The following is a 25,602-nucleotide window of genomic DNA, read 5'->3' as shown; positions in this document are numbered from 1 at the left end:
CTGTGCACTGTTGTGATTTCCACATTTGGGGGAACGTGCACTATTTTGTTGTCTTCATTTGGATGACAGTGCACTATTCTGATTTCCACACTTGGAGGACAGTGAACTATTCTGATTTCTACACTTGGGGGACAGTGCACTATTATGATTTCTGCACTTGGGGGACAGTATACTATTCTGATTTCTGCACTTGGGGGACAGTGCACTATTCTGATTTCCATATTTGGAGGACTGTGCGATATTGTGATTTCCACACTTGGAGGACCGTGCACCATTCTGATTTCTACACTTCGGGGGCAGTGCACTATTCTGATTTCAACACTTCGAGGACAGTGCAATATTCTGACTTCTAAACTTGGAGGACAGTGCACTATTCTGATTTCTACATTTGGAGGACAGTGCACTATGCTGATTTCCACATTTGAGGGACAGTGCACTCTTCTGATTTCCATATTTGTAGGACTGTGCAATATTGTGATTTCCACACTTGGGGGACAGTGCACTCTTCTGATTTCTATACTTGGGGGACAGTGCACCATGTTGATTTCTAAATTTGGAGGACAGTGCACTATGTTGATTTCCACACTTGGGGGACAGTGCACTATTTTGATTTCAACATTTCAAGGACAGTGCACTCTTCTGATTCCTGCACTTGGACGACGTGCACCTTTCTGACTTCCACACTTGGGGGACAGTGCACTATTGTGATTTCCACACTTGGGGTACAATGCACTCTTCTGATTCCTACACTTGGATGACAGTGCACCATTCTGACTTCCAGACTTGCGGGACAGTACACTATCCTGATTTCCACGTTTGCGGGACAGTGCACTATTCTGATTTCCACATTTGGGGGACATTGCATTATTCTGATTTCCACACTTGGGGGACAGTGCACTATCCTGATTTCCACATTTGCGGGACAGTGCACTATTCTGATTTCCACACTTGGGAGACAGTGCATTATTATGATTTCCACACTTGGGGGACAGTGCTCTATTCTGATTTCGACTCTTGGGGGACAGTGCACTATTCTGATGTCTCCATTTGGAGGACAGTGCACTATGTTGATTTCCACACTTGGGGGACAGTGCACTATGCTGATTTCTACACTTGGGGGACAGTGCACTATTCTGATTTCTACACTTGGGGGACAGTGCTCTATTCTGATTTCCACACATGTGGGACAGTGTTCTATTCTGATTTCTACATTTGGAGGACAGTACACTATTCTGATTTCCACTCTTGGGGGACATACACTATTCTGATTTCCACACGTGGGGGACAGTGCCCTATTCTGATTTCTACACTTGGGGGACAGTATACTATTCTGATTTCTACACTTGGGGGACAGTGCGCTATTCTGATTTCTACATTTGGAGCACAGTACACGTTTCTGATTTCCAGACTTGGGGGACAGTATACTATTCTAATTTCCACATTTGAGGGACAGTGCACTATTCTGATTTCCATATTTGGAGGACTGTGCGATATTGTGATTTCCCCACTTGGAAGACAGTGCACCATTCTGATTTCTACACTTGGAGGACAGTGCACTATTCTGATTTCTGCACTTGGAGGACAGTGCTGTATTCTGATTTCTGCACTTGGAGGACAGTGCTGTATTCTGATTTCCACACATGTGGGACAGTGCACTATTCTGATTTCTACATTTGGAGGACAGTACACTATTCTGATTTCCACATTTGATGGACAGTGCACTATTCTGATTTCCACACTTGGGGGACAGTGCACTAATCTGATTTCCATATTTGGAGGACTGTGCGATATTGTGATTTCCCCACTTGGAAGACAGTGCACTATTCTGATTTCTACATTTGGAGGACAGTACACGATTCTGATTTCCACTCTTGGGGGACATACACTATTCTGATTTCCACACGTGGGGGACAGTGCCCTATTCTGATTTCTACATTTGGAGGACAGTGCCCTATTCTGATTTCCATACTTGGAGGACTGTGCAATATTGTGATTTCCACACTTGGAGGACAGTACACCATTCTGATTTCTACACTTGGAGGACAGTGCACTATTCTAATTTCCACATTTGAGGGACAGTGCACTATTCTGATTTCCATATTTGGAGGACTGTGCGATATTGTGATTTCCCCACTTGGAAGACAGTGCGCCATTCTGATTTCTACACTTGAAGGACAGTGCACTATTCTGATTTCTGCACTTGGAGGACAGTGCTGTATTTTGATTTCTGCACTTGGAGGACAGTGCTGTATTCTGATTTCCACACATGTGGGACAGTGCACTATTCTGATTTCTACATTTGGAGGGCAGTACAGTATTCTGATTTCCACAGTTGATGGACAGTGCACTATTCTGATTTCCACACATGTGTGACAGGACCCTATTCTGATTTCTACATTTGGAGGAAAGTACACTATTCTGATTACCACACTTGGGGGACAGTACACTATTCTGATTTCCACATTTGAGGGACAGTGCACTATTCTGATTTCCACATTTGGGGGACAGTGCACTATTGTGATTTCCACACTTGGGGTACAGTGCACCACTCTGTTTTCTACATTTGGGCGACAGTGCACTATGCTGATTTCAACACTTGGGGGAACAGAGCACTCTGCTTATTTCTACACTTGGAGGGCAGTGCATTATGCTGATTTCCACATTTGGGAGACATTGCACTATGCTGATTTCCACACTTGGGGGAGAGTGCACTATTCTGATTTCCACACTTGGGGGACATTGCACTATTCTGATTTCCATATTTGGGGGACTGTGCACTATTCTGATTTCTACATTTAGGGGACAGTGCACTATTCTAATTTCTACACTTGGGGGATAGTGCACTATTCTGATTTCCATACTTGGAGGACTGTGCAATATTGTGATTTCCACACTTGGAGGACAGTACACCATTCTGATTTCTACACTTGGAGGACAGTGCACTATTCTGATTTCCATACTTGCATGACAGTGTACCATTTGATTTCTACACTTGGTGGATAGTACACTATTCTGATTTCCACACTTGGGGGACAGTGCACTTTTATAATTTCCACTCTTGGGGGACAGTGCATTATTCTGATTACTACACTTGGGTATAGTGCACTATTGTGATTTCCACATTTGGTGGACCGTGCACTTTTTTGTTGTCTTCATTTGGATGACAGTGCACTATTCTGATTTCCACACTTGGAGGACAGTGCACCATTCTGATTTCTACACTTGGGGGGCAGTGCACTATTCTGATTTCAACACTTCGAGGACAGTGCAATATTCTGACTTCTAAACTTGGAGGACAGTGCACTATTCTGATTTCGACATTTGGAGGACAGTGCACTATGCTGATTTCCATATTTGAGGGACAGTGCACTCTTCTGATTTCCATATTTGTAGGACTGTGCGATATTGTGATTTCCACACTTGGGGGACAGTGCACTCTTCTGATTTCTATACTTGGGGGACAGTGCACTATTCTGATTTCCATATTTGTAGAACTGTGTGATATTGTGATTTCCACACTTGGGGGACAGTGCTCTATTCTGATTTCGACTCTTGGGGGATAGTGCACTGTTCTGATTTCTCCCTTTGGAGGACAGTGCACTATTCTGATTTCCACACTTGGGGGACAGTGCACCATGTTGATTTCTAAATTTGGAGGACAGTGCACTATGTTGATTTCCACATTTGGGGCACAGTGCACTATTTTGATTTCAACATTTCGAGGACAGTGCACTCTTCTGATTCCTGCACTTGGACAACGTGCACCATTCTGACTTCCACACTTGGGGGACAGTGCACTATTGTGATTTCCACACTTGGGGTACAATGCACTCTTCTGATTCCTACACTTGGACAACAGTGCACCATTCTGATTTCCACACTTGCGGGACAGTACACTATCCTGATTTCCACATTTGCGGGACAGTGCACTATTCTGATTTCCACATTTGGGGGACATTGCATTATTCTGATTTCCACACTTGGGGGACAGTGCACTATCCTGATTTCCACATTTGCGGGACAGTGCACTATTCTGATTTCCACACTTGGGGGACAGTGCTGTATTCTGATTTCGACTCTTGGGGGGCAGTGCACTATTCTGATTTCTCCATTTGGAGTACAATGCACTATGTTTATTTCCACACTTGGGGTTAGTGCACTATTTTGATTTCAACATTTCGAGTACAGTGCAATATTCTGACTTCTACACTTGGAGGACAGTACACTATTTTGATTTCCACACTTGGAGGACAGTGCACTATGCTGATTTCCACACTTGGGGGCAGTGCTCTATTCTGATTTCTACACTTGGAGGACAGTGCACTATTCTGATTTCTACACTTGGGGGACAGTGCTCTATTCTGATTTCCACACATGTGGGACAGTGCTCTATTCTGATTTCTACATTTGGTGGACAGTACACTATTCTGATTTCCACATTTGAGGGACAGTGCACTATTCTAATTTCTACACTTGGGGGATAGTGCAGTATTCTGATTTCCATACTTGGAGGACTGTGCAATATTGTGATTTCCACACTTGGAGGACAGTACACCATTCTGATTTCTACACTTGGAGGACAGTGCACTATTCTGATTTCCACACTTGGGGGACAGTGCACTTTTCTAATTTCCACTCTTGGGGGACAGTGCATTATTCTGATTTCTACACTTGGGTACAGTGCACTATTGTGATTTCCACATTTGGGGCACCGTGCACTATTTTGTTGTCTTCATTTGGATGACAGTGCACTATTCTGATTTCCACACTTGGGGGACAGTGAACTATTCTGATTTTTACACTTGGGGGACAGTGCACTATTATGATTTCTACACTTGGGGGACAGTATACTATACTGATTTCTGCACTTGGGGGACAGTGCACTATTCTGATTTCCATATTTGGAGGACTGTGCGATATTGTGATTTCCACACTTGGAGGACAGTGCACCATTCTGATTTCTATACTTCGGGGGCAGTGCACTGTTCTGATTTCAACACTTCGAGGACAGTGCAATATGCTGACTTCTAAACTTGGAGGACAGTGCACTATTCTGATTTCTACATTTAGAGGACAGTGCACTATGCTGATTTCCATATTTGAGGGACAGTGCACTCTTCTGATTTCCATATTTGTAGGACTGTGCGATATTGTGATTTCCACACTTGGGGGACAGTGCACTCTTCTGATTTCTATACTTGGGGGACAGTGCACTATTCTGATTTCCATATTTGTAGAACTGTGCGATATTGTGATTTCCACACTTGGAAGACAGTGCACGATTCTGATTTCTACACTTGGGAGACAGTGCATTTTTCTGATTTCCACTCTTGGGGGACAATGCTCTATTCCGATTTCGACTCTTGGGGGATAGTGCACTATTCTGATTTCTCCCTTTGGAGGACAGTGCACTATTCTGATTTCTGCACATGGAGGACAGTGCTGTATTCTGATTTCTGCACTTGGAGGACAGTGCTGTATTCTGATTTCCATACATGTGGGACAGTGCACTATTCTGATTTCTACATTTGGAGGACAGTACACTATTCTGATTTCCACATTTGAGGGACAGTGCACTATTCTGATTTCCACACTTGGGGGACAGTGCAATATTCTGATTTCCATATTTGGAGGACTGTGCGATATTGTGATTTCCCCACTTGGAAGACAGTGCACTGTTCTGATTTCTACATTTGGAGGACAGTACACTATTCTGATTTCCACATTTGAGGGACAGTGCACTATTCTGATTTCCACACATGTGGGACAGTGCACTATTCTGATTTCTACATTTGGAGGACAGTACACTATTCGGATTTCCACATTTCGAGGACAGTGCACTCTTCTGATTCCTGCACTTGGACGACGTGCACCATTCTGACTTCCACACTTGGGGGACAGGGCACTATGTTGATTTCCACACTTGGGGGACAGTGCACTATTTTGATTTCAACATTTCGTGGACAGTGCAATATTCTGACTTCTACTCTTGGAGGAGAGTGCACTATTTTGATTTCCACACTTGGAGGACAGTGCACTCTTCTGATTCCTACACTTTGAACGACAGTGCACCATTCTGACTTCCACACTTGGGGGACAGTGCATTATTCTGATTTCCACGCTTAGGGACAGTGCACTATCCTGATTTCCACATTTGCGGGACAGTGCACTATTCTGATTTCCACACTTGGGAGACAGTGCATTATTCTGATTTCCACACTTGGGGGACAGTGCACTATTTTGATTTCAACATTTCAAGGACAGTGCAATATTCTGACTTCTACACTTGGAGGACAGTACACTATTTTGATTTCCACACTTGGGGGACAGTGCACTATGCTGATTTCTACACTTGGGGGACAGTGCTCTATTCTGATTTCTACACTTGGAGGACAGTGCACTATTCTGATTTCTACACTTGGGGGACAGTGCTCTATTCTGATTTCCACACGTGGGGGACAGTGCCCTATTCTGATTTCTACACTTGGGGGACAGTATACTATTCTGATTTCTACACTTGGGGGACAGTGCACTAATCTGATTTCTACTTTTGGAGCACAGTACACGTTTCCGATTTCCAGACTTGGGGGACAGTATACTATTCTAATTTCCACATTTGAGGGACAGTGCACTATTCTGAATTCCATATTTGGAGGACTGTGCGATATTGTGATTTCCCCACTTGGAAGACAGTGCACCATTCTGATTTCTACACTTGAAGGACAGTGTACTATTCTGATTTCTGCACTTGGAGGACAGTGCTGTATTCTGATTTCTGCACTTGGAGGACAGTGCTGTATTCTGATTTCCATACATGTGTGACAGTGCACTATTCTGATTTCTACATTTGGAGGACAGTACACTATTCTGATTTCCACATTTGAGGGACAGTGCACTAATCTGATTTCCACACTTGGGGGACAGTGCAATATTCTGATTTCCATATTTGGAGGACTGTGCGATATTGTGATTTCCCCACTTGGAAGACAGTGCACTGTTCTGATTTCTACATTTGGAGGACAGTACACTATTCTGATTTCCACATTTGAGGGACAGTGCACTATTCTGATTTCCACACATGTGGGACATTGCACTATTCTGATTTCTACATTTGGAGGACAGTACACTATTCTGATTTCCACACTTGGGGGACAGTACACTATTCGGATTTCCACATTTCGAGGACAGTGCACTCTTCTGATTCCTGCACTTGGACGACGTGCACCATTCTGACTTCCACACTTGGGGGACAGTGCACTATGTTGATTTCCACACTTGGGGGACAGTGCACTATTTTGATTTCAACATTTCGTGGACAGTGCAATATTCTGACTTCTACTCTTGGAGGAGAGTGCACTATTTTGATTTCCACACTTGGAGGACAGTGCACTCTTCTGATTCCTACACTTGAACGACAGTGCACCATTCTGACTTCCACACTTGGGGGACAGTACACTATTCTGATTTCCACATTTGAGGGACATTGCATTATTCTGATTTCCACGCTTAGGGACAGTGCACTATCCTGATTTCCACATTTGCGGGACAGTGCACTATTCTGATTTCCACACTTGGGAGACAGTGCATTATTCTGATTTCCACACTTGGGGGACAGTGCTCTACTCTGGTTTCTATATTTGGAGTACTGTGCGCCATTGTGATTTCAACACTTGGAGGACAGTACACCATTCCGATTTCTACACTTTGGGGACCGTGCACTATTCTGATTTCTACACGTGGGGTCCGTACAGTATTCTGATTTCCACATTTGAGGGACGATCAACTGTTCTGATTTCATATTTGGAGGACAGTGTGAGATTGTGATTTCCACACTTGGGGGACAGTACACTATTGTGATTTCTACACTTGGAGGACAGTGCACTATTCTGATTTCTACACTTGGGGTCAGTGCACTCTTCTGATTTGCTCACTTTGGGGAGAGTATGCCATTCTGATTTCCACACTTGGGGGACAGTGCACTATTCTGATTTCTACATTCTGAGGACAGTACACTATTCTGATTTCTACACTTGGGGGACCGTACACTATTCTGATTTCCACACTTGGGGGACACTGCACTATTCTGATGTCCACACATGTAGTACAGTGCACTATTCTGAATTCTACATTTGGAGGACAGTACACTATTCTGATTTCCATACTTGGGGGACAGTGCACTATTCTGATTTCTAAATTCTGAGGACAGTATACTATTCTGATTTCTACACTTGGGGGACCGTACATTATTCTGATTTCCACACTTGGGGGACAGTACACTATTCTGATTTCTACACTTGGAGGACAGTGCACTATTCTGATTTCTAAACTTGGGGGACAGTGCTCTATTCTGATTTGCAGACATGTGGTACAGTGCACTATTCTGAATTCTACATTTGGAGGACAGTACACTATTCTGTTTTCCACACGTGGGGAACAGTGCCCTATTCTGATTTGTACGCTTGGGGGACAGTATACTATTCTGATTTCCACACTTGGGGGACAGTGCACTATTCTGATTTCTACATTTGGAGCACAGTACACGTTTCTGATTTCCAGACTTGGGGGACAGTATACTATTCTAAATTCCACATTTGAGGGACAGTGCACTATTCTGATTTCCATATTTGGAGGACTGTGCGATTTTGTGATTTCTACACTTGGAGGACAGTGCACTATTCTGATTTCTGCACTTGGAGGACAGTGCTGTATTCTGATTTCCACACATGTGGGACAGTGCACTATTCTGATTTCTACATTTGGAGGACAGTACACTATTCTGATTTCCACACTTGGGGGACAGTACACTATTCTGATTTCCACATTTGAGGGACAGTGCACTATTCTGATTTCCACACTTGGGGGACAGTGCACTATTGTGATTTCCACACTTGGGGTACAGTGCACCACTCTGTTTTCTACATTTGGGCGACAGTGCACTATACTGATTTCCACACTTGGGGGACAGTGCACTATTCTGATTTCCATATTTGTAGGACTGTGCGATATTGTGATTTCCACACTTGGAGGACAGTACACCATTCTGTTTTCTACACTTGGACGACAGTACACCATTCCGATTTCTACACTTGGGGGACAGTGCACTATTCTGATTTCTGCATTTGAGGGACAATGAACTGTTCTGATTTCCATATTTGGAGGACCGTGCGAGATTGTGATTTCCACACTTGGAGGACAGTACACCATTGTGATTTCAATACTTGGAGGACAGCGCACTATTCTAATTTCTACATTTGGAAGACAGTACACTATTCAAATTTCCACACTTGCAGGAAAATGCATTATTCTGATATCTACATTCTGAGGAGAGTACACTATTCTGATTTCAACACTTAGGGGACAGTACACTATTCTGATTTCTACACTTGGAGGACAGTGCACAGTTCAGATTTCCACATTTGGGGGACAGTGCACTATACTGATTTCTACATTTGGATGACAGTACACTATTCAGATTTCCACACTTGGGGGATAGTGCACTATTCGGACTTTTACATTTGGAGGACAGTACAATATTCTGATTTCCACACATGGGGGACAGTACACTATTCTGATTTCCACATTTAAGGGACAGTGCACTATTCTGATTTCCAGATTTGGAGGACTTTGCAATAGAGTATTTTCCACACTTTGAAGACAGTACACCATTCTGATTTCTACACTTGGAGGACAGTGCACTATTCTGATTTCTACACTTGGAGGACAGTGCTCTATTCTAATTTCTACATTTGGAAGACAGTACACTATTCAGATTTCCGCACTTGCAGGACAATGCATTATTCTGATATCTACATTCTGAGGAGAGTACACTATTCTGATTTCAACACTTGGGGGACAGTACACTATTCTGATTTCTACACTTGGAGGACAGTGCACTATACTGATTTCTACACTTGGGGTCAGTGCACTCTTCTGATTTGCTCACTTTGGGGAGAGTATGCTATTCTGATTTCCACACTTGGGGGACAGTGCACTATTCTGATTTCTACATTCTGAGGACAGTACACTATTCTGATTTCCACACTTGGGGGACCGTACACTATTCTGATTTCCACACTTGGGGGACACTGCACTATTCTGAATTCCACACATGTAGTACAGTGCACTATTCTGATTTCTACATTTGGAGGACAGTACACTATTCTGATTTCCATACTTGGGGGACAGTGCACTATTCTGATTTCTACATTCTGAGGACAGTACACTATTCTGATTTCTACACTTGGGGGACCGTACACTATTCTGATTTCCACACTTGGGGGACACTGCACTATTCTGATTTCCAGATTTGGAGGACTGTGCGATATTGTGTTTTCCACTCTTGGAGGACAGTGCACTATTCTGATTTCTACACTTGGAGGACAGTGCTCTATTCTGATTTCCACACATGTGGTACAGTGCACTATTCTGATTTCTACATTTGGAGGACAGTACACTATTCTGATTTCCACACTTGGGGGACAGTGCCCTATTCTGATTTGTACACTTGGGGGACAGTATACTATACTGATTTCCACACTTGGGGGACAGTGCACTATTCTGATTTCTACATTTGGAGCACAGTACACGTTTCTGATTTCCAGACTTGGGGGACAGTATACTATTCTAATTTCCACATTTGAGGGACAGTGCACTATTCTGATGTCTACATTTGGAGGACAGTACACTATTCTGATTTCTATACTTGTGGGACAGTACACTATTCTGATTTCCACATTTGAGGGACAGTGCACTATTCTGATTTCCACACTTGGGGGACAGTGCACTATTGTGATTTCCACACTTGGGGTACAGTGCACCACTCTGTTTTCTACATTCGAGCGACAGTGCACTATGCTGATTTCCACACTTGATGGACGTGCACTATTCTGATTTCCATATTTGTAGGACTGTGCGATATTGTGATTTCCACACTTGGAGGACAGTGCACTCTTCTGATTTCAATATTTGAGGGACTGTGCGAAATTCTGATTTCCACACTTGGGGGACAGTGCAGTATTCTGGTTTTTTATACTTGGAGGAGACTGCACTATGCTGATTTCCACACTTGGTGGACAGTGCACAATTCTGATTTCTATACTTGGAGGATAGTGCACTATACTGATTCACACACTTGGGGGACAGAGCATTATGCTCATTTCCACACTTGGAGGGCAGTGCATTATGCTGATTTCAACACTTGGGGGAACAGAGCACTAAGCTGATTTCCACACTTGGGGGAGAGTGCACTATTCTGATTTCCACACTTGGGGGACATTGCACTATTCTAATTTCCATATTTGGGGGACAGTGCACTCTTGTGATTTCTACATTTAGGGGACAGTGCACTATTCTAATTTCTACACTTGGGAGATAGTGCACTATTCTGATTTCTTTTCTTGGAGGATAGTGCACTATACTGATTCCCACACTTGGGGGACAGAGCACTATGCTCATTTCCACACTTGGGGGACAGTGCATTATTCTGATTTCTACACTCGGGTACAGTGCACTATGCTGATTTCCACATTTGGGGGACCGTGCACTATTTTGTTGTCTTCATTTGGATGACAGTGCACTATTCTGACTTCCACACTTGGGGGACAGTGAACTATTCTGATTTCTACACTTGGGGGACAGTGCACTATTATGATTTCTACACTTGGGGGACAGTATACTATTCTGATTTCTGCACTTGGGGGACAGTGCACTATTCTGATTTCCATATTTGGAGGACTGTGCGATATTGTGATTTCCACACTTGAAGGATAGTGCACCATTCTGATTTCCACACTTGGAGGACAGTGCACCATTCTGATTTCTAGTCTTCGGGGGCAGTGCACTATTCTGATTTCAACACATCGAGGACTGTGCAATATTCTGACTTCTAAACTTGGAGGACAGTGCACTATGCTGATTTCCACATTTGAGGGACAGTGCACTCTTCTGATTTCTATACTTGGGGGACAGTGCACTATTCTGATTTCCATATTTGTGGAACTGTGTGATATTGTGATTTCCACACTTGGAAGACAGTGCACTATTCTGATTTCTACACTTGGGAGACAGTGCATTATTCTGAATTCCACTCTTGGGGGACAATGCTCTATTCTGATTTCGACTCTTGGGGGATAGTGCACTGTTCTGATTTCTCCCTTTGGAGGACAGTGCACTATTCTGATTTCCACACTTGGGGGACAGTGCACCATGTTGATTTCCACACTTGGAGGACAGTGCACTATTTTGATTTCAACATTTCAAGGACAGTGCGCTCTTCTGATTCCTGCACTTGGACGACAGTGCAACATTCTGACTTCCAGACTTGGGGGACAGTGCACTATTTTGATTTCCACACTTGGAGGACAGTGCACTCTTCTGATTCCTACACTTGGACGACAGTGCACCATTCTGACTTCCACACTTGGGGGACACTGCACTATTCTGATTTCCACATATGTAGTACAGTGCACTATTCTGATTTCTACATTTGGAGGACAGTACACTATTCTGATTTCCATACTTGGGGGACAGTGCACTATTCTGATTTCTAAATTCTGAGGACAGTACACTATTCTGATTTCTACACTTGGGGGACCGTACATTATTCTGATTTCCACACTTGGGGGACAGTACACTATTCTGATTTCTACACTTGGAGGACAGTGCACTGTTCTGATTTCTACACTTGGAGGACAGTGCACTATTCTGATTTCTAAACTTGGGGGACAGTGCTGTATTCTGATTTGCAGACATGTGGTACAGTGCACTATTCTGAATTCTACATTTGGAGGACAGTACACTATTCTGTTTTCCACACGTTGGGAACAGTGCCCTATTCTGATTTGTACGCTTGGGGGACAGTATACTATTCTGATTTCCACACTTGGGGGACAGTGCACTATTCTGATTTCTACATTTGGAGCACAGTACACGTTTCTGATTTCCAGACTTGTGGGACAGTGTACTATTCTAAATTCCACATTTGAGGGACAGTGCACTATTCTGATTTCCATATTTGGAGGACTGTGCGATTTTGTGATTTCTACACTTGGAGGACAGTGCACTATTCTGATTTCTGCACTTGGAGGACAGTGCTGTATTCTGATTTCCACACATGTGGGACAGTGCACTATTCTGATTTCTACATTTGGAGGACAGTACACTATTCTGATTTCCACACTTGGGGGACAGTACACTATTCTGATTTCCACATTTGAGGGACAGTGCACTATTCTGATTTCCACACTTGGGGGACAGTGCACTATTGTGATTTCCACACTTGGGGTACAGTGCACCACTCTGTTTTCTACATTTGGGCGACAGTGCACTATGCTGATTTCCACACTTGGGGGACAGTGCACTATTCTGATTTCCATATTTGTAGGACTGTGCGATATTGTGATTTCCACACTTGGAGGACAGTACACCATTCTGTTTTCTACACTTGGACGACAGTACACCATTCCGATTTCTACACTTGGGGGACAGTGCACTATTCTGATTTCTGCATTTGAGGGACAATGAACTGTTCTGATTTCCATATTTGGAGGACCGTGCGAGATTGTGATTTCCACACTTGGAGGACTGTACACCATTGTGATTTCAATACTTGGAGGACAGTGCACTATTCTAATTTCTACATTTGGAAGACAGTACACTATTCAGATTTCCACACTTGCAGGAAAATGTATTATTCTGATATCTACATTCTGAGGAGAGTACACTATTCTGATTTCAACACTTAGGGGACAGTACACTATTCTGATTTCTACACTTGGAGGACAGAGCACTGTTCAGATTTCCACATTTGGGGGACAGTGCACTATTCTGATTTCTACATTTGGATGACAGTACACTATTCAGATTTCCACACTTGGGGGATAGTGCACTATTCGGACTTTTACATTTGGAGGACAGTACAATATTCTGATTTCCACACATGGGGGACAGTACACTATTCTGATTTCCACATTTAAGGGACAGTGCACTATTCTGATTTCCAGATTTGGAGGACTTTGCAATAGAGTATTTTCCACACTTTGAAGACAGTACACCATTCTGATTTCTACACTTGGAGGACAGTGCACTATTCTGATTTCTACACTTGGAGGACAGTGCTCTATTCTAATTTCTACATTTGGAAGACAGTACACTATTCAGATTTCCGCACTTGCAGGACAATGCATTATTCTGATATCTACATTCTGAGGAGAGTACACTATTCTGATTTCAACACTTGGGGGACAGTACACTATTCTGATTTCTACACTTGGAGGACAGTGCACTATACTGATTTCTACACTTGGGGTCAGTGCACTCTTCTGATTTGCTCACTTTGGGGAGAGTATGCTATTCTGCTTTCCACACTTGGGGGACAGTGCACTATTCTGATTTCTACATTCTGAGGACAGTACACTATTCTGATTTCCACACTTGGGGGACCGTACACTATTCTGATTTCCACACTTGGGGGACACTGCACTATTCTGAATTCCACACATGTAGTACAGTGCACTATTCTGATTTCTACATTTGGAGGACAGTACACTATTCTGATTTCCATACTTGGGGGACAGTGCACAATTCTGATTTCTAAATTCTGAGGACAGTACACTATTCTGATTTCTACACTTGGGGGACCGTACATTATTCTGATTTCCACACTTGGGGGACAGTACACTATTCTGATTTCCAGATTTGGAGGACTGTGCGATATTGTGTTTTCCACTCTTGGAGGACAGTGCACTATTCTGATTTCTACACTTGGAGGACAGTGCTCTATTCTGATTTCCACACATGTGGTACAGTGCACTATTCTGATTTCTACATTTGGAGGACAGTACACTATTCTGATTTCCACACTTGGGGGACAGTGCCCTATTCTGATTTGTACACTTGGGGGACAGTATACTATACTGATTTCCACACTTGGGGGACAGTGCACTATTCTGATTTCTACATTTGGAGCACAGTACACGTTTCTGATTTCCAGACTTGGGGGACAGTATACTATTCTAATTTCCACATTTGAGGGACAGTGCACTATTCTGATGTCTACATTTGGAGGACAGTACACTATTCTGATTTCTATACTTGTGGGACAGTACACTATTCTGATTTCCACATTTGAGGGACAGTGCACTATTCTGATTTCCACACTTGGGGGACAGTGCACTATTGTGATTTCCACACTTGGGGTACAGTGCACCACTCTGTTTTTTACATTTGGGCGACAGTGCACTATGCTGATTTCTACCCTTGGGGGACAGTGCTCTATTCTGATTTCCACACATGTGGTACAGTGCACTATTCTGATTTCTACATTTGGAGGACAGTACACTATTCTGATTTCCACACTTGGGGGACCGTGCCCTATTCTGATTTGTACACTTGGGGGACAGTATACTATACTGTTTTCCACACTTGGGGGACAGTGCACTATTCTGATTTCTACATTTGGAGCACAGTACACGTTTCTGATTTCCAGACTTGGGGGACAGTATACTATTCTAATTTCCACATTTGAGGGACAGTGCACTATTCTGATGTCTACATTTGGAGGACAGTACACTATTCTGATTTCTATACTTGTGGGACAGTACACTATTCTGAATTCCACATTTGAGGGACAGTGCACTATTCTGATTTCCACACTTGGGGGACAGTGCACTATTGTGATTTCCACACTTGGGGTACAGTGCACCACTCTGTTTTTTACATTTGGGCGACAGTGCACTATGCTGATTTCCACACTTGGGGGACAGTGCACTATTCTGATTTCCATATTTGTAGGACTGTGCGATATTGTGATTTCCACACTTGGAGGACAGTGCACTCTTCTGATTTCAATATTTGAGGGACTGTGCAAAATTCTGATTTCCACGCTTGGGGGACAGTGCAGTATTCTGTTTTTTTATACTTGGAGGAGACTGCACTATGCTGATTTCCACACTTGGTGGACAGTGCACAATTCTGATTTCTATACTTGGAGGATAGTGCACTATACTGATTCCCACACTTGGGGGACAGAGCATTATGCTCATTTCCACACTTGGAGGGCAGTGCATTATGCTGATTTCAACACTTGGGGGAACAGAGCACTAAGCTGATTTCCACACTTGGGGGAGAGTGCACTATTCTGATTTCCACACTTGGGGGACATTGCACTATTCTAATTTCCATATTTGGGGGACAGTGCACTATTGTGATTTCTACATTTAGGGGACAGTGCACTATTCTAATTTCTACACTTGGGAGATAGTGCACTATTCTGATTTCTATACTTGGAGGATAGTGCACTATACTGATTCCCACACTTGGGGGACAGAGCACTATGCTCATTTCCACACTTGGGGGACAGTGCATTATTCTGATTTCTACACTCGGGTACAGTGCACTATGCAGATTTCCACATTTGGGGGACCGTGCACTATTTTGTTGTCTTCATTTGGATGACAGTGCACTATTCTGACTTCCACACTTGGGGGACAGTGAACTATTCTGATTTCTAAACTTGGGGGACAGTGTACTATTATGATTTCTACACTTGGGGGACAGTATACTATTCTGATTTCTGCACTTGGGGGACAGTGCACTATTCTGATTTCCATATTTGGAGGACTGTGCGATATTGTGATTTCCACACTTGAAGGATAGTGCACCATTCTGATTTCCACACTTGGAGGACAGTGCACCATTCTGATTTCTAGTCTTCGGGGGCAGTGCACTATTCTGATTTCAACACTTCGAGGACTGTGCAATATTCTGACTTCTAAACTTGGAGGACAGTGCACTATGCTGATTTCCACATTTGAGGGACAGTGCACTCTTCTGATTTCTATGCTTGGGGGACAGTGCACTATTCAGATTTCCATATTTGTATAACTGTGTGATATTGTGATTTCCACACTTGGAAGACAGTGCACTATTCTGATTTCTACACTTGGGAGACAGTGCATTATTCTGAATTCCACTCTTGGGGGACAATGCTATATTCTGATTTCGACTCTTGGGGGATAGTGCACTGTTCTGATTTCTCCCTTTGGAGGACAGTGCACTATTCTGATTTCCATATTTGTAGGACTGTGCGATATTGTGATTTCCACACTTGGAGGACAGTACACCATTCTGTTTTCTACACTTGGACGACAGTACACCATTCCGATTTCTACACTTGGGGGACAGTGCACTATTCTGATTTCTGCATTTGAGGGAGAATGAACTGTTCTGATTTCCATATTTGGAGGACCGTGCGAGATTGTGATTTCCACACTTGGAGGACTGTACACTATTGTGATTTCAATACTTGGAGGACAGTGCACTATTCTAATTTCTACATTTGGAAGACAGTACACTATTCAGATTTCCACACTTGCAGGAAAATGCATTATTCTGATATCTACATTCTGAGGAGAGTACACTATTCTGATTTCAACACTTAGGGGACAGTACACTATTCTGATTTCTACACTTGGAGGACAGAGCACTGTTCAGATTTCCACATTTGGGGGACAGTGCACTATTCTGATTTCTACATTTGGATGACAGTACACTATTCAGATTTCCACATTTAAGGGACAGTGCACTATTCTGATTTCCAGATTTGGAGGACTTTGCAATAGAGTATTTTCCACACTTTGAAGACAGTACACCATTCTGATTTCTACACTTGGAGGACAGTGCACTATTCTGATTTCTACACTTGGAGGACAGTGCTCTATTCTAATTTCTACATTTGGAAGACAGTACACTATTCAGATTTCCGCACTTGCAGGACAATGCATTATTCTGATATCTACATTCTGAGGAGAGTACACTATTCTGATTTCAACACTTGGGGGACAGTACACTATTCTGATTTCTACACTTGGAGGACAGTGCACTATACTGATTTCTACACTTGGGGTCAGTGCACTCTTCTGATTTGCTCACTTTGGGGAGAGTATGCTATTCTGATTTCCACACTTGGGGGACAGTGCACTATTCTGATTTCTACATTCTGAGGACAGTACACTATTCTGATTTCCACACTTGGGGGACCGTACACTATTCTGATTTCCACACTTGGGGGACACTGCACTATTCTGAATTCCACACATGTAGTACAGTGCACTATTCTGATTTCTACATTTGGAGGACAGTACACTATTCTGATTTCCATACTTGGCGGACAGTGCACAATTCTGATTTCTAAATTCTGAGGACAGTACACTATTCTGATTTCTACACTTGGGGGACCGTACATTATTCTGATTTCCACACTTGGGGGACAGTACACTATTCTGATTTCCAGATTTGGAGGACTGTGCGATATTGTGTTTTCCACTCTTGGAGGACAGTGCACTATTCTGATTTCTACACTTGGAGGACAGTGCACTGTTCTGATTTCTACACTTGGGGGACTGTGCTCTATTCTGATTTCTACACTTGGAGGACAGTGCACTATTCTGATTTCTACCCTTGGGGGACAGTGCTCTATTCTGATTTCCACACATGTGGTACAGTGCACTATTCTGATTTCTACATTTGGAGGACAGTACACTATTCTGATTTCCACACTTGGGGGACCGTGCCCTATTCTGATTTGTACACTTGGGGGACAGTATACTATACTGTTTTCCACACTTGGGGGACAGTGCACTATTCTGATTTCTACATTTGGAGGACAGTACACTATTCTGATTTCCATACTTGGCGGACAGTGCACAATTCTGATTTCTAAATTCTGAGGACAGTACACTATTCTGATTTCTACACTTGGGGGACCGTACATTATTCTGATTTCCACACTTGGGGGACAGTACACTATTCTGATTTCCAGATTTGGAGGACTGTGCGATATTGTGTTTTCCACTCTTGGAGGACAGTGCACTATTCTGATTTCTACACTTGGAGGACAGTGCACTGTTCTGATTTCTACACTTGGGGGACTGTGCTCTATTCTGATTTCTACACTTGGAGGACAGTGCGCTATTCTGATTTCTACCCTTGGGGGACAGTGCTCTATTCTGATTTCCACACATGTGGTACAGTGCACTATTCTGATTTCTACATTTGGAGGACAGTACACTATTCTGATTTCCACACTTGGGGGACCGTGCCCTATTCTGATTTGTACACTTGGGGGACAGTATACTATACTGATTTCCACACTTGGGGGACAGTGCACTATTCTGATTTCTACATTTGGAGCACAGTACACGTTTCTGATTTCCAGACTTGGGGGACAGTATACTATTCTAATTTCCACATTTGAGGGACAGTGCACTATTCTGATGTCTACATTTGGAGGACAGTACACTATTCTGATTTCTATACTTGTGGGACAGTACACTATTCTGATTTCCACATTTGAGGGACAGTGCACTATTCTGATTTCCACACTTGGGGGACAGTGCACTATTGTGATTTCCACACTTGGGGTACAGTGCACCACTCTGTTTTTTACATTTGGGCGACAGTGCACTATGCTGATTTCCACACTTGGGGGACAGTGCACTATTCTGATTTCCATATTTGTAGGACTGTGCGATATTGTGATTTCCACACTTGGAGGACAGTGCACTCTTCTGATTTCAATATTTGAGGGACTGTGCGAAATTCTGATTTCCACGCTTGGGGGACAGTGCAGTATTCTGGTTTTTTATACTTGGAGGAGACTGCACTATGCTGATTTCCACACTTGGTGGACAGTGCACAATTCTGATTTCTATACTTGGAGGATAGTGCACTATACTGATTCCCACACTTGGGGGACAGAGCATTATGCTCATTTCCACACTTGGAGGGCAGTGCATTATGCTGATTTCAACACTTGGGGGAACAGAGCACTAAGCTGATTTCCACACTTGGGGGAGAGTGCACTATTCTGATTTCCACACTTGGGGGACATTGCACTATTCTAATTTCCATATTTGGGGGACAGTGCACTATTGTGATTTCTACATTTAGGGGACAGTGCACTATTCTAATTTCTACACTTGGGAGATAGTGCACTATTCTGATTTCTATACTTGGAGGATAGTGCACTATACTGATTCCCACACTTGGGGGACAGAGCACTATGCTCATTTCCACACTTGGGGGACAGTGCATTATTCTGATTTCTACACTCGGGTACAGTGCACTATGCAGATTTCCACATTTGGGGGACCGTGCACTATTTTGTTGTCTTCATTTGGATGACAGTGCACTATTCTGACTTCCACACTTGGGGGACAGTGAACTATTCTGATTTCTAAACTTGGGGGACAGTGTACTATTATGATTTCTACACTTGGGGGACAGTATACTATTCTGATTTCTGCACTTGGGGGACAGTGCACTATTCTGATTTCCATATTTGGAGGACTGTGCGATATTGTGATTTCCACACTTGAAGGATAGTGCACCATTCTGATTTCCACACTTGGAGGACAGTGCACCATTCTGATTTCTAGTCTTCGGGGGCAGTGCACTATTCTGATTTCAACACTTCGAGGACTGTGCAATATTCTGACTTCTAAACTTGGAGGACAGTGCACTATGCTGATTTCCACATTTGAGGGACAGTGCACTCTTCTGATTTCTATGCTTGGGGGACAGTGCACTATTCAGATTTCCATATTTGTATAACTGTGTGATATTGTGATTTCCACACTTGGAAGACAGTGCACTATTCTGATTTCTACACTTGGGAGACAGTGCATTATTCTGAATTCCACTCTTGGGGGACAATGCTATATTCTGATTTCGACTCTTGGGGGATAGTGCACTGTTCTGATTTCTCCCTTTGGAGGACAGTGCACTATTCTGATTTCCATATTTGTAGGACTGTGCGATATTGTGATTTCCACACTTGGAGGACAGTACACCATTCTGTTTTCTACACTTGGACGACAGTACACCATTCCGATTTCTACACTTGGGGGACAGTGCACTATTCTGATTTCTGCATTTGAGGGACAATGAACTGTTCTGATTTCCATATTTGGAGGACCGTGCGAGATTGTGATTTCCACACTTGGAGGACTGTACACCATTGTGATTTCAATACTTGGAGGACAGTGCACTATTCTAATTTCTACATTTGGAAGACAGTACACTATTCAGATTTCCACACTTGCAGGAAAATGCATTATTCTGATATCTACATTCTGAGGAGAGTACACTATTCTGATTTCAACACTTAGGGGACAGTACACTATTCTGATTTCTACACTTGGAGGACAGAGCACTGTTCAGATTTCCACATTTGGGGGACAGTGCACTATTCTGATTTCTACATTTGGATGACAGTACACTATTCAGATTTCCACACTTGGGGGATAGTGCACTATTCGGACTTTTACATTTGGAGGACAGTACAATATTCTGATTTCCACACATGGGGGACAGTACACTATTCTGATTTCCACATTTAAGGGACAGTGCACTATTCTGATTTCCAGATTTGGAGGACTTTGCAATAGAGTATTTTCCACACTTTGAAGACAGTACACCATTCTGATTTCTACACTTGGAGGACAGTGCACTATTCTGATTTCTACACTTGGAGGACAGTGCTCTATTCTAATTTCTACATTTGGAAGACAGTACACTATTCAGATTTCCGCACTTGCAGGACAATGCATTATTCTGATATCTACATTCTGAGGAGAGTACACTATTCTGATTTCAACACTTGGGGGACAGTACACTATTCTGATTTCTACACTTGGAGGACAGTGCACTATACTGATTTCTACACTTGGGGTCAGTGCACTCTTCTGATTTGCTCACTTTGGGGAGAGTATGCTATTCTGATTTCCACACTTGGGGGACAGTGCACTATTCTGATTTCTACATTCTGAGGACAGTACACTATTCTGATTTCCACACTTGGGGGACCGTACACTATTCTGATTTCCACACTTGGGGGACACTGCACTATTCTGAATTCCACACATGTAGTACAGTGCACTATTCTGATTTCTACATTTGGAGGACAGTACACTATTCTGATTTCCATACTTGGGGGACAGTGCACAATTCTGATTTCTAAATTCTGAGGACAGTACACTATTCTGATTTCTACACTTGGGGGACCGTACATTATTCTGATTTCCACACTTGGGGGACAGTACACTATTCTGATTTCCAGATTTGGAGGACTGTGCGATATTGTGTTTTCCACTCTTGGAGGACAGTGCACTATTCTGATTTCTACACTTGGAGGACAGTGCACTGTTCTGATTTCTACACTTGGGGGACTGTGCTCTATTCTGATTTCTACACTTGGAGGACAGTGCACTATTCTGATTTCTACCCTTGGGGGACAGTGCTCTATTCTGATTTCCACACATGTGGTACAGTGCACTATTCTGATTTCTACATTTGGGGGACAGTACACTATTCTGATTTCCACACTTGGGGGACCGTGCCCTATTCTGATTTGTACACTTGGGGGACAGTATACTATACTGTTTTCCACACTTGGGGGACAGTGCACTATTCTGATTTCTACATTTGGAGGACAGTACACTATTCTGATTTCCATACTTGGCGGACAGTGCACAATTCTGATTTCTAAATTCTGAGGACAGTACACTATTCTGATTTCTACACTTGGGGGACCGTACATTATTCTGATTTCCACACTTGGGGGACAGTACACTATTCTGATTTCCAGATTTGGAGGACTGTGCGATATTGTGTTTTCCACTCTTGGAGGACAGTGCACTATTCTGATTTCTACACTTGGAGGACAGTGCACTGTTCTGATTTCTACACTTGGGGGACAGTGCTCTATTCTGATTTCCACACATGTGGTACAGTGCACTATTCTGATTTCTACATTTGGAGGACAGTACACTATTCTGATTTCCACACTTGGGGGACCGTGCCCTATTCTGATTTGTACACTTGGGGGACAGTATACTATACTGTTTTCCACACTTGGGGGACAGTGCACTATTCTGATTTCTACATTTGGAGCACAGTACACGTTTCTGATTTCCAGACTTGGGGGACAGTATACTATTCTAATTTCCACATTTGAGGGACAGTGCACTATTCTGATGTCTACATTTGGAGGACAGTACACTATTCTGATTTCTATACTTGTGGGACAGTACACTATTCTGATTTCCACATTTGAGGGACAGTGCACTATTCTGATTTCCACACTTGGGGGACAGTGCACTATTGTGATTTCCACACTTGGGGTACAGTGCACCACTCTGTTTTTTACATTTGGGCGACAGTGCACTATGCTGATTTCCACACTTGGGGGACAGTGCACTATTCTGATTTCCATATTTGTAGGACTGTGCGATATTGTGATTTCCACACTTGGAGGACAGTGCACTCTTCTGATTTCAATATTTGAGGGACTGTGCGAAATTCTGATTTCCACGCTTGGGGGACAGTGCAGTATTCTGGTTTTTTATACTTGGAGGAGACTGCACTATGCTGATTTCCACACTTGGTGGACAGTGCACAATTCTGATTTCTATACTTGGAGGATAGTGCACTATACTGATTCCCACACTTGGGGGACAGAGCATTATGCTCATTTCCACACTTGGAGGGCAGTGCATTATGCTGATTTCAACACTTGGGGGAACAGAGCACTAAGCTGATTTCCACACTTGGGGGAGAGTGCACTATTCTGATTTCCACACTTGGGGGACATTGCACTATTCTAATTTCCATATTTGGGGGACAGTGCACTATTGTGATTTCTACATTTAGGGGACAGTGCACTATTCTAATTTCTACACTTGGGAGATAGTGCACTATTCTGATTTCTATACTTGGAGGATAGTGCACTATACTGATTCCCACACTTGGGGGACAGAGCACTATGCTCATTTCCACACTTGGGGGACAGTGCATTATTCTGATTTCTACACTCGGGTACAGTGCACTATGCAGATTTCCACATTTGGGGGACCGTGCACTATTTTGTTGTCTTCATTTGGATGACAGTGCACTATTCTGACTTCCACACTTGGGGGACAGTGAACTATTCTGATTTCTAAACTTGGGGGACAGTGTACTATTATGATTTCTACACTTGGGGGACAGTATACTATTCTGATTTCTGCACTTGGGGGACAGTGCACTATTCTGATTTCCATATTTGGAGGACTGTGCGATATTGTGATTTCCACACTTGAAGGATAGTGCACCATTCTGATTTCCACACTTGGAGGACAGTGCACCATTCTGATTTCTAGTCTTCGGGGGCAGTGCACTATTCTGATTTCAACACTTCGAGGACTGTGCAATATTCTGACTTCTAAACTTGGAGGACAGTGCACTATGCTGATTTCCACATTTGAGGGACAGTGCACTCTTCTGATTTCTATGCTTGGGGGACAGTGCACTATTCAGATTTCCATATTTGTATAACTGTGTGATATTGTGATTTCCACACTTGGAAGACAGTGCACTATTCTGATTTCTACACTTGGGAGACAGTGCATTATTCTGAATTCCACTCTTGGGGGACAATGCTATATTCTGATTTCGACTCTTGGGGGATAGTGCACTGTTCTGATTTCTCCCTTTGGAGGACAGTGCACTATTCTGATTTCCATATTTGTAGGACTGTGCGATATTGTGATTTCCACACTTGGAGGACAGTACACCATTCTGTTTTCTACACTTGGACGACAGTACACCATTCCGATTTCTACACTTGGGGGACAGTGCACTATTCTGATTTCTGCATTTGAGGGACAATGAACTGTTCTGATTTCCATATTTGGAGGACCGTGCGAGATTGTGATTTCCACACTTGGAGGACTGTACACCATTGTGATTTCAATACTTGGAGGACAGTGCACTATTCTAATTTCTACATTTGGAAGACAGTACACTATTCAGATTTCCACACTTGCAGGAAAATGCATTATTCTGATATCTACATTCTGAGGAGAGTACACTATTCTGATTTCAACACTTAGGGGACAGTACACTATTCTGATTTCTACACTTGGAGGACAGAGCACTGTTCAGATTTCCACATTTGGGGGACAGTGCACTATTCTGATTTCTACATTTGGATGACAGTACACTATTCAGATTTCCACACTTGGGGGATAGTGCACTATTCGGACTTTTACATTTGGAGGACAGTACAATATTCTGATTTCCACACATGGGGGACAGTACACTATTCTGATTTCCACATTTAAGGGACAGTGCACTATTCTGATTTCCAGATTTGGAGGACTTTGCAATAGAGTATTTTCCACACTTTGAAGACAGTACACCATTCTGATTTCTACACTTGGAGGACAGTGCACTATTCTGATTTCTACACTTGGAGGACAGTGCTCTATTCTAATTTCTACATTTGGAAGACAGTACACTATTCAGATTTCCGCACTTGCAGGACAATGCATTATTCTGATATCTACATTCTGAGGAGAGTACACTATTCTGATTTCAACACTTGGGGGACAGTACACTATTCTGATTTCTACACTTGGAGGACAGTGCACTATACTGATTTCTACACTTGGGGTCAGTGCACTCTTCTGATTTGCTCACTTTGGGGAGAGTATGCTATTCTGATTTCCACACTTGGGGGACAGTGCACTATTCTGATTTCTACATTCTGAGGACAGTACACTA

Source organism: Chiloscyllium punctatum, chromosome 45, assembly GCF_047496795.1.
Source record: "Chiloscyllium punctatum isolate Juve2018m chromosome 45, sChiPun1.3, whole genome shotgun sequence".
Classification (NCBI taxonomy): domain Eukaryota; kingdom Metazoa; phylum Chordata; class Chondrichthyes; order Orectolobiformes; family Hemiscylliidae; genus Chiloscyllium; species Chiloscyllium punctatum.
This window is presented reverse-complemented; position numbering follows the sequence as displayed.